We start from the raw sequence: 18,510 nt of genomic DNA, 5'->3' as shown, positions 1-18,510 counted from the left end.
TAGTTAATAAAACAATGGTGTTTCTGTTAAGGCAGTACAAATTACAAATCACAGTATTTCTGGTTTACACTTTAGTACTTTCACTGTGGCTATTTATAAAGATATAATTAGTCTGATCACATAAAAACGTCTAAGGGAGTCCTTACATGGCATTTTTATGGCCATGATTTCAAACAGTATGGATTTATGCCACTTCAGTGCTGAAATTCTACATTTATTGAAGTATTTGTGTCTTGTAGAAACAATATTGGTCAAAAGCGGAGGAGTTTCATAATTTTGAACTCTTACAGTACTCTACTAACATACCTCTATTACTGTCCACACAAATCAGTTTCACCACCCTGGGCATGGTGGCTGATGGGAGCAACCATTAAGGCATTTCCCATTTATGGTCACTCCCATCAACCACTGCACCAAGTCTCAACTTTATTTGCATGCATAATATTAGTTCCAAGAAATTACCTTCAGTACTGAATAGAAAGCAACTGCTTAAACTGTCAATTCAGACACATGTGGATAATCTCCCATATGTCACAACTTTGTACGAGTGGCATGCATTTTTACATATTGTGGAAAATAGATCAGAATAACAGCTGCAGCTTTATGGCTCACATTTTTCCTTGACCTCTCAGTTCTCTGATGATCGAAATTTGAACATTCAGACAGATACTATATTGGCCTTCAGTAAAACATTTGTGAACGAAATGGATAATGCTGTGTTAAAAAATTGCACTGCTTTCGGAGAAATATATGTATGAAAAATGCTACCCCCAGTACACAACATTGTTCTCCAAAAGATCAAAATGAATCAGTTAAGTGTGATAGCGACTCCACTTAAAATCTTGGTTGTAGTTTGGCATGAGATCTAGGTTAATGTCATATTAAATGAATATTTTGTAATAAATAATATCAACAGCAAATAAATAGGCTAATGTCAACTGCAAAAGAAAGTTAAAAAGGCTATATTAAACAGACAAATCACTGACTAGCTTGTGGGGTGTATTAAGTACAGGACAACATATTTTACTTTGATGATCTACAAAGTAAACTACAAGTGAGCCCCACTACGTAACTCTTATCAATTGATCTGCCCTCAAATTTGTTAGTAACCCCACGAACTATTCCTGTTTGACACTCTGCCCCCTACATTCTCCATCAACAAAGTCACAATTAGTCACAACGTAACACATAACACACAAAAAACTATTCAAGCTCTTCGGAGCAGAAGAAAATCAAAGGAACTAAGAATAACAATTTTTTTTCAATTTGCAATATAACAAAAAAAACCATAACAGATTATTCAATTACATTTGTCACCAAAAAATATCGAATCACTAATTTTACTGTGAAGACTCTTTTACAACAATCTTAATACAATTGGCAACTGCTCTCACTGACTGTCTACAATATTAGCACTCATTAGCAATGAGTCGCTGCTGGTAAACTGAGTGGTAGTTGATCCTTTGACTGTGATAGGAAAACCAAACAAAAGTAAGTCTTAATATATTTAACACAAAATAAGATCAAGTCACAGAAATGTATCATGTTATGTACAAGATCTTGTGTAGTATTCTATTCCAAACATTACTCACTGGCCATTTATTCTGGACAGCCAGAGGACCCCTCCTTTACTTGAGCAAATAATCAGCAGACAGAACACATGTTTACTTCATATAAACACCATAGAGACTTTAAAAGATCTCTGAAACCATATAGTTTCATTTGATATGTACAATAAGTGGAATAATGCATCAAATGTGATATCTAGGTATGCTAAATATTTCAACTTCAAAAAATTTAACACAAACAATCCAAACCAATTTACTCTCTACTATGCTGTTTATGGTCCTCTAGATGTTGCACATAAAATATAAGTCAGCCTATACACCGTCATTTCAAGTGTTCTCAAACCTAAAGTTACGCTTCCTTCTCTACGAATTGTGCTGTTTAACAATGTTCAAGTAACATTATTTTTAAACAACACGACGGCCGATGTTTCTTTACTTAAATGATTTACCTGCATTTAATTGCGTACAGACATTTATAAGTAATCATTTGCGAGTTTTTTGGGATACGGATTGCCCCATGTGTTTAAAAAAATAAGCATTATTAATGTTATGGACGTTTGTGAAACCTCAAGTTTGGGAATACTAGATCATATTTCTCAATGATCTTTCGCCAAGTTTTCAAACACACTCACCACAGGCTGACAGCAGCACTCTGAAGGATTCGTTAAATGTTGGTGCACGATCGGCAAGAAGCTACTAAAAAACAATAAATAAATAAAGTTTTGTGTATACCCCTGACATTCTAAACATAGTCTTCTTTTCCCTCTTTTCTATCAATGAAATACAAAGAGTTTAAACGTAAATCAGTAGCACCACGCCCCACGTCCATATTATAAATCCACAGTATAACACTGTCCTTCGCACTTCAGTTTTGGTCAAACTGATGATTTATTTACAGGAATACATTTGCCACACGAAATTAACCTCGCAGCAAAGACGAACCAACTACGGTACGTATCACAACAAATTACGTCAATGTATCTTAGAACCTATGTAGTGTCATTTCCAACTTCGAAAGTTACCTCGCGAGTTCAAAAAGTGTCGAACAAATTACAATTTTCCATTTTACGAACGAATTCAACTCAGATGAATGGCGGATATTTATTTCATAAATAATGCGCATGCCCCACATCTAAAAATAGTGGCCCTTGGGGATGATGTCATACCTTTCCAATCACAGCTGATAACCAACTCCGGAAGCTTCTTGATCAAAAGTTCTGCACGGGAGCCTGCAAAATTGCCGCAACGAAAATGCCTCTTCGAAAATTCGCAAGAGATTTTGGTTCTCTTTTCTTTTTTGTTGTAGCGTGGATGTATTGCCTAAGATGGAATTACAGCGTAGGATGATACATTGCTTGTGTTTCCTGTAACATGAGATACCAATACATGAAGGAAAGCATTCGTCAGCAGTACTCAGAATTTGTGATCGCCTCAAGGTGTATTCACACTGTGCGTAACGTTACGTCACGACGATCCTATTATCCCAGCACCGAACTGCGAATGTGAGGTTATGAGAAGGTATTCCACATTAAATAACACGTTCTGTCACTTTTCAGTTTCTGTAGAGTAGCAGTGGATCACAATGTGAATTTTTAGGTTTCCCGTTTCGAAGATATATTGTTGTCACTGAGGAAAGTTTTGTAACTGGAAAAGTTACATAGGACGTTAGAGAAGCGTATTTGAAGGTAATAAGATCACTGCATGCCAGCTGTGGTTCATTGTCTTCGAATGTTGTGACTTTCTCAGAAAGACCATCACTAATTTTGCACATTGTAGAATATTCCGGAATGTCCTAGAGACCACTTTGCAATTTGTTGTTCACTTAGTCAGTCACATGACCACGTGCTCGATACAGCTTACTATTAACATGTTACACAATATACAGGGCATCACGCAGTTGAGTACCAGCAGCTACCAGTCGTGAGATAGCTTTTCATACCACTGAAAAGTTGACGTTGATCTACACCAAGCTTCCAGACAAGGTACCTTTAAAGTACTCATTCACGGTTTAGATAGCACTTGATTCATCACTAACAAGTTCACTAAATATTTTCTACATTTTGGTGTAGTTGGTGTAACAATACTCAGTAGCATTAAGCCAAGGACCCCATAGTGTAAGAACAGACTGAGGGGGGAGAGGGGCAGTGAAGGTTCTTGTTCCTTGAATTTCATCACCCTTAACAAAGCTTTCACACAAATTTTCTTGCAACAGGAAATTAATTTGTCCAGATCAGAGTAATTTCATCACATCTCCTCTGCAACTGTGTGTAACATATGTGCAAGACAGGTGAAGCATACCATACTGGGGTAGAGAATCTGAAGCCCCTTTGCTGCTTTAACTCTTTGAGGGGCAGGTAAACACCACTAAAATTTACCCTAGTGGGGCAAGAAAAATTATATGCAAATTTCAAATTTCTTTTACTTGTAGCACATTTGTTTTATTGTCTTGACATGTTTTGTATATTGAGTTTGTAAAAATTCACTTACACAACAACAAGATATTAACATTAAATGTGGCCACTATAGGTAACCACCACCCCATTACAGTATACAAATTCGATATTTGGTAGTTGAACTTTGAAATAACTAGTTTTTAATTTTCGTGGTATCTCTTGAAACAGTTCTTGCCTGCTCTCAGACACAAAGGTACTTTGCACACTGAACGCATCCACACTGTTCGCACTGGATTTTTCTTTGAACTGCAAAGTGTGCATCTTCTAGATGATGAGTGAATGGGTTGATGTTTACTGCTTTAGTGGCGAATACTTTCGTCTACATATGGTTTGTGTGATCTGATCTGGGTTGCTACACTACTTTGGGATACAGAAGCATAATTAGCTGCCACTGAAACTACACTCCTGGAAATGGAAAAAAGAACACATTGACACCGGTGTGTCAGACCCACCATACTTGCTCCGGACACTGCGAGAGGGCTGTACAAGCAATGATCACACGCACGGCACAGCGGACACACCAGGAACCGCGGTGTTGGCCGTCGAATGGCGCTAGCTGCGCAGCATTTGTGCACCGCCGCCGTCAGTGTCAGCCAGTTTGCCGTGGCATACGGAGCTCCATCGCAGTCTTTAACACTGGTAGCATGCCGCGACAGCGTGGACGTGAACCGTATGTGCAGTTGACGGACTTTGAGCGAGGGCGTATAGTGGGCATGAGGGAGGCCAGGTGGACGTACAGCCGAATTGCTCAACACGTGGGGCGTGAGGTCTCCACAGTACATCGATGTTGTCGCCAGTGGTCGGCGGAAGGTGCATGTGCCCGTCGACCTGGGACCGGACCGCAGCGACGTACAGATGCACGCCAAGACCGTAGGATCCTACGCAGTGCCGTAGGGGACCGCACCGCCACTTCCCAGCAAATTAGGGACACTGTTGCTCCTGGGGTATCGGCGAGGACCATTCGCAACCGTCTCCATGAAGCTGGGCTACGGTCCCGCACACCGTTAGGCCGTCTTCCGCTCACGCCCCAACATCGTGCAGCCCGCCTCCAGTGGTGTCGCGACAGGCGTGAATGGAGGGACGAATGGAGACGTGTCGTCTTCAGCGATGAGAGTCGCTTCTGCCTTGGTGCCAATGATGGTCGTATGCGTGTTTGGCGCCGTGCAGGTGAGCGCCACAATCAGGACTGCATACGACCGAGGCACACAGGGCCAACACCCGGCATCATGGTGTGGGGAGCGATCTCCTACACTGGCCGTACACCACTGGTGATCGTCGAGGGGACACTGAATAGTGCACGGTACATCCAAACCGTCATCGAACCCATCGTTCTACCATTCCTAGACCGGCAAGGGAACTTGCTGTTCCAACAGGACAATGCACGTCCGCATGTATCCCGTGCCACCCAACGTACTCTAGAAGGTGTAAGTCAACTACCCTGGCCAGCAAGATCTCCGGATCTGTCCCCCATTGAGCATGTTTGGGACTGGATGAAGCGTCGTCTCACGCGGTCTGCACGTCCAGCACGAACGCTGGTCCAACTGAGGCGCCAGGTGGAAATGGCATGGCAAGCCGTTCCACAGGACTACATCCAGCATCTCTACGATCGTCTCCATGGGAGAATAGCAGCCTGCATTGCTGCGAAAGGTGGATATACACTGTACTAGTGCCGACATTGTGCATGCTCTGTTGCCTGTGTCTATGTGCCTGTGGTTTTGTCAGTGTGATCATGTGATGTATCTGACCCCAGGAATGTGTCAATAAAGTTTCCCCTTCCTGGGAAAATGAATTCACGGTGTTCTTATTTCAATTTCCAGGAGTGTATTTTTGGAGCCAACAAGATTTTGTACACGTCTTGACGAAAGTCTTTATTAGAGAACTGCTCCATTTCGATTTCTTTGTGCATAATGAAAGCATTTGTCACACTGCAGTCTAAAAAGTGAAAAAACAATCTCATCCACCATTTCTTGCTTTTTCTGCCAATAGCACAGTCTGTCTTTAGTCGATCAAAATTATCCACATAATTCGTACTGGAATTTTAGTCTTTCAGTACAATTGGACAAGTGATATTTGTTATTGTTCCATCTTCCATTTTTCGAATTACTGTGGACACATCTGATGGTGAACGACATGTTGAAATCAAGTTGACTGCCCTGTTATCTTTCCATCTATAGATTACTATGTCATCATTGCGTATTTTGTAATCGAATTCACCTCTTTCCAGTTCCTTTTCCTCCTTGAGTTTTGGTATGTTTTTCCTTCTGGGATTTATTGTTCCACAAGCGTACACACCATTGGATTTTAGGTCCTTGAACAGATCGTATGATGTAAAATAATTGTCCATGAAAATAATATGATTCTTTCCATGAAGACCGCTGGTTAAATTTAGAACCACACGACTGCACACAAGACTAGAACTTAAACAGCTTGTCGTGAATGTGGGGTCATTTCCATCAGTGCCATCACTGTCAACACTGCTGTCACAAGAAGGTATTTCTTCAAATAAAGTTCTGTAACATTCATAAACAGTCATTCCTTTTTGGCTAGACATATTGATGGAGCCGAAGAAAATATACTGGGTGGAGCAGAAGGGCGGTGGTTAGCAGCACTAACCACACAGAAATTTGTCAGTAAAACATGGAACAGTCTATTTCAATTTAAAGTTACATTACACATAGACTTATATGTGTCAACACATAAATATAAGTAATTACTTACCAAAAATAATAGTATAAAGAAGAGCTACAGAGAATACTGAACGCTGCTTCCAAGAACAGTGCTAACAATGAAGAAGTATCAACTATTGTTATGAATACGCGGCAAAAATTCGCGCAGAAGACCTGCACTGCCATCTAGCGGCATTTTAGGTAACAATTAGCTGGTTGGCAGAGAGACTACTGGCCCCTGAGCGGTAAAGGGAGAAAATATTAAGTGGTTAGCCACAGTGACCACCACCCATTGAAACCGTCTACGTATGTGGTTAGTTACAGTTTACTTCAAAGAGTTAACTGTGTGAAGTACCATCTGTTACTAGCAGCAGAACATTGCTCTCTTCACATCACACATCCACAGTAACTTCACAGAGTTGTGAAGCAGAATGGCAATCGTCGGGTTGTCCACTCTCTCGAGCACTTAACATGTTAGGGGGAAAATTCCTCCAGGTCCATCAACTTCTAGAACACAAGCAACGTAATTTACAACATAACACCCACCCACATTGGTGGTTTCATCTACAGTTACAAACACCTTTTCGTCAGAACCACTAAATCGTATTTTGTAGAGTATCACCTTGTCATGCATGGATAAATAATTCTTTCTCAATGCAAATTCATCTAGAACTGGGTCTGTTGTGTACTTCGTCAAGAACTGCCTGAAGTGTGGGTTGTTCAGCTTCTCCAATGGGATGTTCCTAGACACCATCATCCCACACAAGTTCTGAAGAATGATTACACAGCTGAAGGAGTCTGTTCGAGTGAAAGCATCTGTCTGCAGTCATGTTCATTTTCAGCATTTCTCTTCACGCATCTGCTGTGTTGGCGGTATTACAGTGTTGTCGCGCATATGGGCGCTTTCCTGCGCTAACTTTAACTTCAAATAATTTCAAAACAATACCTCCCCATCAGTGCTCAAGAACGTCTCTCCAAAAGCACGAAAAAACCTCGCAACTTCATGATGCTGGAGTACTTTCCTTTGGACACGTTGAACAACACTGACAAGGGAACAGTCCAATTCGACATGCCGAAACTTGCCCTGGAACTTTGTGCATAGGAAGAATAGACCAAAATAATTGCAGTGTCAGAGTTTTAACTGCTAAGACGCACAGCAAGTGTTCTTTTTTTTAAGTTGAGGGTACTCATTATTGTCGCGTGGAGAACCGCTTTTAACAGCTGTTTGTACAGCGCTTACAAAGGTGAGTAGCGGAGGAATAAAAAAGCAGTATTTGATGTTATTACAGACATCTTTCATCAATTGAGACTTTAATTTTGGAAATGAAATATTTCTTGGACACGCGACGTTTTATAACAAATTCTGCAGCACAATTCTTATGAGAATTTTTCGATAATGTAAATTATACTAATAATGGAACAGTTCCTTTTTTATTCGATATAGTTATAGCAAAAATGTGAAGCGTCTATCGAATAATGAAAACAAACATTTTCTTTATACCAGTGATATTTGCTAAAAGAAAATGAATGAATTCAGGCGTTTCATCGTATTTACTATTTTTATTCATACAGATTTGGTTCACATGCTGTACTTCTGCATATTAAACTTTGTACCAGCCAAAGTTGATCAAATTCGTAAAATGTTGCAATGTAAACTGATAACCAATTATGTAAGTATTGCTAATACTCAACAGACTTTCACCAGGAAACCAAGTATTTCAAAAAATAAAAATAGAAAATAGAAGGAAAGTTCTGTTGTTAGATGATAGTCATGGAAGAGGTGTGGGCCTGATCTCACACGAAAAATTATTTGACAGGTACCAGGTCACAAGTTTCTTCAAGCCTAGTGCATGTCTTAGCCAAGTGATAGAAGATTTAGGATCATTTTGCAAAGACTTTACAAAATAGGATCACGTTGTTGTAGTGGGTGGAGCAGGAAACAGTATTCATAGAGATCAGGGCTACAATTTTGCGTGTGACCTGATAAAAATAGCATCTGCAATGAAACACACAAATGTTGGCTTGGTTCCTACTTTCATGTGGTATGATCGGCTCCAATTGAATAGCTCTCTCAGGAGGGTCAATGTGAAGCTAAATAGGCTGTTTGAGGCAGCTACTTTGTCAGGCATAGGTTTGGTTCCTGTTGATGTTATTGGTAGGTGGGACTGCACAAGACATGGCCTGTATCTTAGTAGGAAGCGGAAGGGTAAATTGACTAGGATGATATCAAAATCTTTAGGGAGGTGAGGGCACTGAAACTCATGGGAGTACCTCTTTTTTAGGCTGAGATCAATGTCCAATGATTTAATATTGAATGAAAGTAAACTTAATGAGAAGCTCAGACAGCAGGTACTAGAGATGTTAAAATATCACAAAATTCTCATAAAAACACAGTGAAATATAATGTTAGTATGTAACAAGATTAAAAATACGTAAATGAAAACACCTGTCATGCGTATGACCCATTGAAGTAGGTATAAACACACCGGGTACACGGCTTTTCCTCCTTCCGCATCTTCCATGACTGTCTCAATCCAGGATAGCAGTCTGCTTGAAAAGCTGTATTACAAGAATGATGACTGTGCACAAGTCACTATGTAGAAGTCCCGGACACTGAAGTGTATGAAAAAAGGTGTTGGTCCGATGACTGCCTTGAGTCTGGAGAAAATGATATGGAAATTCGAAAAGACAGGTTCTTTCGGTGTACAACCTGGTAGAGGTAGGAAATAAATCGATTCGATGTCTGTGGAAGCAGGGGCCACAGCAATGCAGGAGGAGACGGGTGGTGGTGTGGAAAGTTGTAGGGCATCGAGAATTCCCGAACATTGGACATACTCATGAGCACGGTGTGTCAAATCCTATGAAACATCCTTCTTTGCCATCCATTCAAAATTACCCATGTGCACGAGCTGCTTCCTGTTGACCTGCCAGCAAGAGAGACCTTTGCTTTAGAATTTCTTGCTCACACGAAAGTGGACAATGGTTGGTTGTGGAAGCTTTTGTGCACAGACGAAGCACACTTCCATTTGACAGGATATGTCAATACACAGAATTGTCGAATATGGGCAACAGAAAATCCACATGCAAATCAACCAGTGCCACTTCATCCTGAAAAGGTCATTACGTGGTGTGAGTTTACGGCATCATTTATCACAGGACCATATTTTTTCGAAGAGACAGATGTTCACAGTCCTGTTTCCTGTACCATCACTGGTAAACGATCTGAGTGTCTTTTGCGCAACCAGCTCTCCGGCCTCGTAGATGATACCATCTTTGTGCAAGATGGTGCACCTCTGCACATTGCAAATCCAGTTAAGCAGCTGCTGAAGCGACATTTCGGAAATGCTAGAATTGTCAGCCGCCATTTCCCTACAGCCTGGCTGTCCTGATCACCTGATCTTAATCCGTGTGACATCTGGCTGGATGTTGTGTTCAGTGTTCCAATTGCAAACTTAGCTGCCCTGGAGGCACACATTGCGAAACACATTCTGAACATGACCCGGAAACAATTCGATCTGTTGTGGAACATGCTGTTTCGCGATTTCAACTTGTTGCAGAAAATGGTGGACAGCATATTGAACGTGTTTCGCGCCAGTCACACGGAAATTAATAATCCGATTTGATTTTGATTGTTGTTTTTTATGCGATTTTTGGCCTCTGCACAATTAAAAATCGATGTGATTGATGCTTTTTATGCTGTTTTTGGCCTCAGGACAATTAAACACCGATTTGAGTCATGCTTTTTATGCGATTTTTGGTCTAAGGACAATTAAAAACCGATTTTTCCCATCCGATGTAATATGACCTTGCCATGGTGGATGGGCTTGCATAAATAACAGTATTACAACTATAAACCCATGCACACTGAGTAGCACAGTTTGTTTAACGTCAAACATACACCTTAGGCATTGTTGTATGATTCATAATTTGTAGTCAGCCACTATTAAATATGAAGCTTACAGCGCCATCTATTGCTACATTTTGTAACTATTTATTTTTCTTCTGCCATACGTTTTCCTCGTGCCCTAATAATATTCTGTCGCAATGCGACGTCATTCTGACCAGTGGTGTTCTACAGAGGATTGGAAGTATTACAATCACCCTGCATATGACCTTCCAGCACATGAAGTAGAGACACCATGGAGAGAGGTGGAGTTGCGATATATGTTAAAATTTATCACTGTGTGAAAAATTTAGAAACTAAAAAAATTTGTGTATAGCAACATGTGTAAGTAGGCTGTTTATGTTTTCTTATCGGCAACATTACGTAGCGCTCGGTATGAAAATCACTGGCTGTGCTGTGTGCAGTCTGTGGCTAGTTTGCATTGTTGTCTGCCATTGTAGTGTTGGGCAGCGGCAGCTGGATGTGAACAGCGCATAGCATTGCGCAGTTGGAGGTGAGCCGCCAGCAGTGGTGGATGTGGGAAATGAGATGGTGGATTTTTGAGTACAGAATGGATGTCATAAACTGCTATGTATATTATGCTTTTCCAAAACTATTAAGGTAAATACATTGTTTGTTCTCTATTAAAATCTTTCATTTGCTAACTATGCCTATCAGTAGTTAGTGCCTTCCGTAGTTTGAATCTTTTATTTAGCTGGCAGTAGTGGCGCTCGCTGTATTGCAGTAGTTCGAGTAATGGAGATTTTTGGTGAGGTAAGTGATTTGTGAAAGGTATAGATTAATGTTAGTCAGGGCCATTCTTTTGCAGGGATTTTTGAAAGTCAGATTGCATTGCGCTAAAAATATTGTGTGTCAGTTTAAGCACAGTCGTGTACAATTGTTCTAAGGGGACGTTTCATATGGCGACCCTGCCAGGATACCTCACTGGAATCTTCTGATTTTTTCTTGTAGTTTGTGCAATTAGTGTAGCTATTGTTTATTGCTAGTGCGTAATTATAGAGAGAATTTCCTTTGTAGTTGCAGTCTTTCATTGTTGTACAGTACAACAGGTGTGGCACGCATGTAGATTTGCACCAAGTATTTCGCAGCTGCAATTAACTAGATATTATTTTCAGTGCTATGTTAATGTGTTCTCTTATTTTTGCTCTTCAAATTGTGCTTTTCTGTGTTATCGTGTGAAATATTGTGGCAATATGGCGTGTGAAAAACATAACACTAGGCTCCAAAGTAAACTGAGAAATAATAGTGACGACGAGCGTAGCTTATCAGCACCACTGTGTAGTGAATTAACAGACATTCAAAGTAGTAACTTGGTAACTGTGAATAGGGAAATGGAGCGGGCGTCAAATAATGGAATAGACAGTGAAACAGGTAGTAAACAGGGAAGCATTATCGATCGATCGGTCAGCAACAGCTCGCCTCAGGAATCGGGAATGACAGAACACAATATTGCAAATACTGTAGACTCAGGTTTTGGGTTCTCACCATTTTCTCAAATGAGTCAAGACACATTTTCCGCTTGTCAAAATGTGAATGTTGCCGGTGCAAATTCACTGCCGAAAAGCACTGAGGAACATGTTTCAGACACCAGTGCACTGTTATTATAGTTAATGCAACAAATGGGACAATTTCTACAAAAGTTAGACACAACACTTGAACAAAATCAGAAACAAATGGGACAAAATCTTCAAAAGTTAGACACAATGGAACAACACCAGAGACAAACACAGCAACAGTTAGACACAATGGAACAAAATCTTCAAAAGTTAGACACAATGGAACAACACCAGAGGCAAACACAGCAACAGTTAGACACAATGGAACAAAAGCTTCAAAAGTTAGACTCAGTGGAACATAAGCTTGAACAAACACGTGAAGATTTAACTACTGATTTACATAACATTGAATCGAAATGTCAAAAAGTCTGTAATGACGTAAAAACACAAATTTGTGAGCATTTTCAACCTATTTTTTCGCGGCATGAAAATGCATTACAGAATCACGAAGCAGCCATAAAAGAACTGCAAACTATTGTTCATGAAAATCATGAGACCTTGCAAGCTAAAATTGACTCAGTTGCATCTACCAATTTGGTTACACAACTTTCAAAAACTCAAGAAAACTTAAAGGACACAGCAGATACTCTGAAAATTGGTTCAGAAAGACACATGGAGGAAATTAGTTCATTATCAGAGAAAGTAGTTGAACTTTCGGATCAGCTAAATAATTTATCTACGAAGATAGATGATAATCTGAATGACACAAAACCAGTAGTCTTTAATGACACAGAAGAGTGCGAACAAATTAGGAAATTCAAACAAAATCAGAATCAAATTAATACGCAACACCAAAGAGAAATCCGGGAAGTACAAGATCAGCTGACACAGGTAATACAAGAATTACGTATTTCAGAGGACACTCGCGCCCCAATACGGGAAGAGGGACATAGAAATACGGAACAGCCACAAAATAATAACACAGGGCATTTCTGAAGTTATGAAAGAAATTGGCAATGTGCACCGAATTTTGAGATGGAACAGCCGACACGACGTAACAATGACCGACATGCGACTCGCCGACATGATGATTTTGACTATAAGCTGTTCATTACTACACGTATATTCAAAACGTTTAAGAATTCCGCCAACGACATTCATCCACAAGTGTGGCTCCATCAATTCTCTCATTGTTTTCCTCCCAACTGGTCATTAGAACACAGATTAGAATTTATGTGTGGTTCCTTGGAGAATGAACCAGCTGTAAGAATGCGATCGGTCGTTCACGATTGTCATAGTGAAGGAGATTTTTATCATGCCTTCGTCTCAGCATATTGGTCTCAAGCTACACAAGACCGTGTAAAACATGGCATCATAATGATGAAACGTTTCGAACAATCTGAATTTTCCAGTCTTATGAAATATTTTGAAGACATGTTGCATAAGAATCAGTATCTTTCAAACCCATACAGCCCCTCAGAACTCATCCGCATTTGCTTAATCAAACTGCCTTAACATTTACGACATATTATTTTAGCAGGACGTTGCAAAGACGACATTGAAGCTCTTCAGGGACTGTTACAAGAACTGGAAATTGACACTGACAATCGCGGAACGCGAAAACAGGAGTACAACAATTACAGGTCACATCTGTCACAATTCCGTGATGACAGAAATAATACACGACAAGGCTATTCTTATAACGTAAATCGTGACCAAAACAGATACCACCCGTATGACAACCGTTGGCAGAGTGGTAATAATTACAGGGAAAGATCACCTCTCCGCGGTAATGACTATCACAGAGACAATCAGAGAAACAGACAATATGGGAACCAAAATAATTATTATGAAGGGAGACAGAATAACTTTAGACGCAACGGTCCAGCGTGCAGTTACGATTCATGGAGAAATTCTCCACCATGTGACAGACAAGAAAGAAACTATGGAATCTACTGACACGACGACAGACGATATGATCGTAACGACAGACCTGAACTGCATCAGAACTGGCGGGATTTAAACAGGGCAGGGCCCTCTCGTCACAGTGAATTTGTAGAAGTTAGGTCTCCAAATCCCAATAACGACGTGCGCCAACAGAGAGACAATAGGCAATGACTCATACCGCTGGCAACCACAAAACGTACGTATGAAACTGACGACGCAGCTGCCGTAGCTAGTAGTTACGTAAGAATGGAAGACATTAGAGACATCTTACTCCAGGAACACGACGTAAAACATAACAACATTGCATATCCTGTGATTCACATTACAGTAAAAGACGTAAAATTTACGGCAGTACTTGACTCTGGCAGTCCCATTTCAGTAATTAGTGAAACAGCTTTTAGCAAGTGCAACAAATCGAACGATTGCCCCACACTTCCGTTACGTAAGATTAAATTACAAGGTGCAATCTTTGGAAAAAGTGTAGATGTACGCCAACAAACCAACTTAGAATTCTTCTGTCAAAGCCACAGCTTCTCTATGAACTTCCTTATTGTTCCATTATTGCCGACGGAAATTATACTGGGAGTAGACTTTTTGAATGAATACAAAACAATCTTAAGCTTTCACGATGCTGAAATAAGTTTAGAGAAAGAAGGTAAGTCAATAGCTTTGAAATTTGAAGATTGGCTCTCAAACCATGACGAGGAAATTAATCGGCTTTACCTTCTGTTAGACAACAGTTCGGAATTTTCTACGGAACTTGACACCAACAATCACTCTGCAAGTACTGACAGGGATGATATCGACGGCATATTTGAAATTAATGAGTTAATTCAGAATAAAATTCAAACAATTGAGAATTGTAATGACACTGACAGGCAGGACCTTTTTGAGATTTTACAATCACATCCCACAGTTTTTACTCACAAAACAGGAACAATCAAGGGATTTCAATACCAATTTCGTGTTCGTGAGCATACTAAATTTTGTGTTAGACCATACATAATTCCAGCACATTATAGGGACCGTGTTAGAACAGAAATACAATCTATGCTTGACGAGGGCATTATTGAGCCTGCAGTAAGCTCATACAACAATCCATTACATGTTGTTGAGAAAAAAAATGGATCGCTCAGGCTTGTCTTAGATTCAAGACAAATTAATACTATCATCATTCCTGAAACAGATAGGCCGCAGACGATGGAAGAACTTCTTCAAAATTTTAATGGTGTAAAAGTGTTGTCTTCCATTGATCTCAGATCCAGCTTTTATCAGATCGAACTTCATTCAGAATGTAGAAAATACGCAGATTTTTTTTGTTTCGGCGTTTGTTATCAGTTTCGGAAACTTCCTTTTGGTTTGAACATTTCTTCGGCAGCATTCATTCGCAGGCTAAATTCTATATTACCTGAGTTCTTAAAACGTCACATCACCTTATATGTGGACGATATTCTGATAGCAGAAGCCTCATGGGAACAACCAATCGCATCCTCAACAGCGTGTTACGTATTTTTGCAGAATTTGGAATTACAGTTAACTTGGAAAAGTCTGAATTCGGTAGGTCAAAGGTGAAGGTTTTGGGACATATTATTTCTTCTGAAGGCATTCAGCCGGATCCTGAAAAATTAGAAGCAATCAGAGCCATTCCAGTTCCATCCACAAAAAAACAAGTCCGCAGTTTGCTAGGTCTCGTAAATTTTTACCGTCGTTTTCTGAATATGCAAAATCTTGTTACACCAAAACTTTGTTCTCTCACTGGAAAAAATACTATTTGGAACTGGGACGAACAAGCACAGCTGGAATTCAATTCTTTGAAAGAAGCGTTACTTCACGCGCCAATACTAGCTCATCCAGATCTGTCACAAGATTTCTGCCTTAGCACGGATTCTTCTAAAGTCGGTCTTGGTGCCCATTTATTTCAAGAAGCCACAGAAAATGACACTACTGTTCAGAAAACCATTGCTTTTGCTAGCCGAGTGCTAACAAAATCTGAAAAAAGTTATTCCGTTACTGAATTAGAAGCTTTAGCTATCGTTTGGGCATTTAACAAATTCCGTTTCTTTCTTTCTGGTAAGCACGTAAAAGTATACAGTGATCATCGTGCCTTACAATTTCTTATGTCTTCAAAATTAAATCATGACAGGTTAAAACGTTGGGCATTGTTTCTGCAAGAATTCCGCTTCACAATAGTCTACATTCCCGGCAAGGAGAACATTGTTGCGGACGCACTGTCACGCGCACCGGCTGGGCTTGAGAAAAGTAACACAGAAGGCAACCTCGAGAAAAATTTCAGTATTCTTTATATTCAGAAAGTCGCCTTTGAAAACTTTATCACCACATCTTTAAGGGACATTGCTCATGAACAAGATAAAGATCCGATTTGGAAAGACATCAAAAGTAAATGGCATGAAAAGACACACACACAGATTTGGCATTATTATCTGGTGAGAAACAACATACTGTTCAAACGCTGCACTGTTGATGACAAGCTATGGGTTCTTTGTATTCCAGATGATTTTATTAATAAGCTCATTTGGTACATTCATCTCAGCTACGCACATTTTGGTCCACGAAAATGTTATCATATTCTTCGAACGACTTGTTATTTTAACAATATGGAAAAGAGAATTCGAAGAGTCTTGTATATTTGTAAACTTTGTCAAAAGGCGAAACCATCTACTATCTCACATCGTGCTCCGTTGTTTCCTATTATTCCTTCTAAATTAAAAGAATTTGCTGCTGTTGATCTTTTGGGACCCCTTGTCAGAACATCGAATGGATTTTCGTACGTTCTAGTCGCTGTTGAATTTACTTCAAAATTTGTTTCTTTCACTCCGTTACGTAAAGCCATTGGACGGTCTGTATCCAACGCCTTTGTTAAAAATTTCTTACGTGAAGTTGGCCACGTTGCTAAAGTCATTTCAGATAACGGACCACAATTCAGATCTGCTGTTTGGTCACGCATGCTTCGGAATCATAAAATCAAACCTGTTTTTATTTCATTGTACTCACCACATTGTAACCCGTCTGAACAGATTAAGAAAGAAATCAATAAGCTTTGCAGACTTTATTGTCACAGAAAGCATCAGCATTGGGACAGATATTTACACTTATTTCAAAATGTGCTGAATGAAATGCCTCATGACTCCACTGCTTTACCACCTACTCTTGTACTGAAGAATGAAGAACCACCGAACAGAATCAGAGAGCTTGTACCTTTCCCGAATACACGTAAACTTCGACACAAAGACATAATTGATTTGGCTCTTAAAAATATAAAATCTGCAGCAAACAAAAGGAGAAAATTACACGGTAAAGCAAATGCAAAGAAATTATATATTGGTCAGAAAGTTCTCATTAAAGCTCATTCATTGTCACATAAGAAGAAACACTTGAGTCACAAATTCTTTCTAGTTTACAATGGACCTTACAGAATCCGACGTATACCACATGATAATTGCGTTGAAATTGAAACTCTGCGTACTAGGAAGAGTAAAGGTTTACACCACATTTCACATGTAAAACCGTTTATTGAAAGATAATCTGCTTTTTAACTTTGCCATAAAACGTTTCACTTCACATTTCTAGTATGCATTGTCACACTTAGAAACTGTTATCATGCAACAATGTTTGAAGTTAAATATCCAGTCAAGAACCAAGATAACTTATTTAAACAGAAATTACGAATGCATTGTTATTGTGAACAGACGTCACAGTGTTATTGTGTGTGTGCATTCTTGCTTGTTAGTTGCACGATTACGTAACAACTATAAGGCTCACATACTTAGAACATTTACCAGTACTGCTAATGAGATTCTAATGCAACATTTTGGTTTACTTGAAAATACATTCTGGATTTAAGGTACTTTCTGTGAGATACCAGATGAGACAATGGTTAGTTTATGTGACAGCTACACGATTTTATCACGACGCTACTAATGAGTGACAATTTACAATGTTGCTTTTGCGGTGTTTCTGTTTTATATCTGCACAGTTTTTCTGTATTATTCTGGAAAGTAAAACATGTTTTAGTAGTAACTTTTGTGGAATAGCTACAATGAGACAGCCTTTTCCGTAGCACAACAATACGTTACAGCAATAAGCGTAATAACTAAGATATCTATACGCAAAGCATTTCACTTTTGTTTATCATGAGGTAAGTACATTGACTTCTGCAGAACTTAGCTTTCGGAGAACAATAACTACGACACTTCCACAGAGATTATCTTACAGCAAGACGCACAGTTTAGCGCTACAGTAGACGTATTTGAGTGATTAATTTTGTACTTAAAACATTTATTTTTAAAGATATTTGAAGTACAATGATACAAAGGTTTTCCGTGATACATTTCATTCCATTGCTGTAATCTGTAACACCTGAGGATATAATTACATTAATCCTCAGGGGGGTACACGCTTACTTTGTGTATCATGTGTTTGGCAAGCACAAGGAGCCCTAGCTAATATGGTATTTGC

At 39.6% G+C, this 18,510-nt stretch overlaps 1 protein-coding gene across 6 annotated transcripts in view; it reads right to left on the bottom strand.

The window, feature by feature from the left end:
* The window catches only part of LOC126187647 (protein phosphatase 1B), a 253,308-nt gene extending 250,460 nt beyond the window's left edge, over nt 1-2,848 (bottom strand). For 3 of the 6 annotated variants that reach the window (XM_049928852.1, XM_049928848.1, XM_049928853.1), the window contains exon 1: nt 2,591-2,727. The gene's annotated coding sequence lies outside the window, so the exon portion shown is untranslated. The other 3 variants (XM_049928849.1, XM_049928851.1, XM_049928850.1) reach the window with 3 other exon arrangements.
* Nucleotides 2,849-18,510: the final 15,662 nt, after the last annotated feature.

The sequence above is a fragment of the Schistocerca cancellata genome, chromosome 5 (genome assembly GCF_023864275.1).
Source record: "Schistocerca cancellata isolate TAMUIC-IGC-003103 chromosome 5, iqSchCanc2.1, whole genome shotgun sequence".
Classification (NCBI taxonomy): domain Eukaryota; kingdom Metazoa; phylum Arthropoda; class Insecta; order Orthoptera; family Acrididae; genus Schistocerca; species Schistocerca cancellata.
This window is presented reverse-complemented; position numbering and strand designations above follow the sequence as displayed.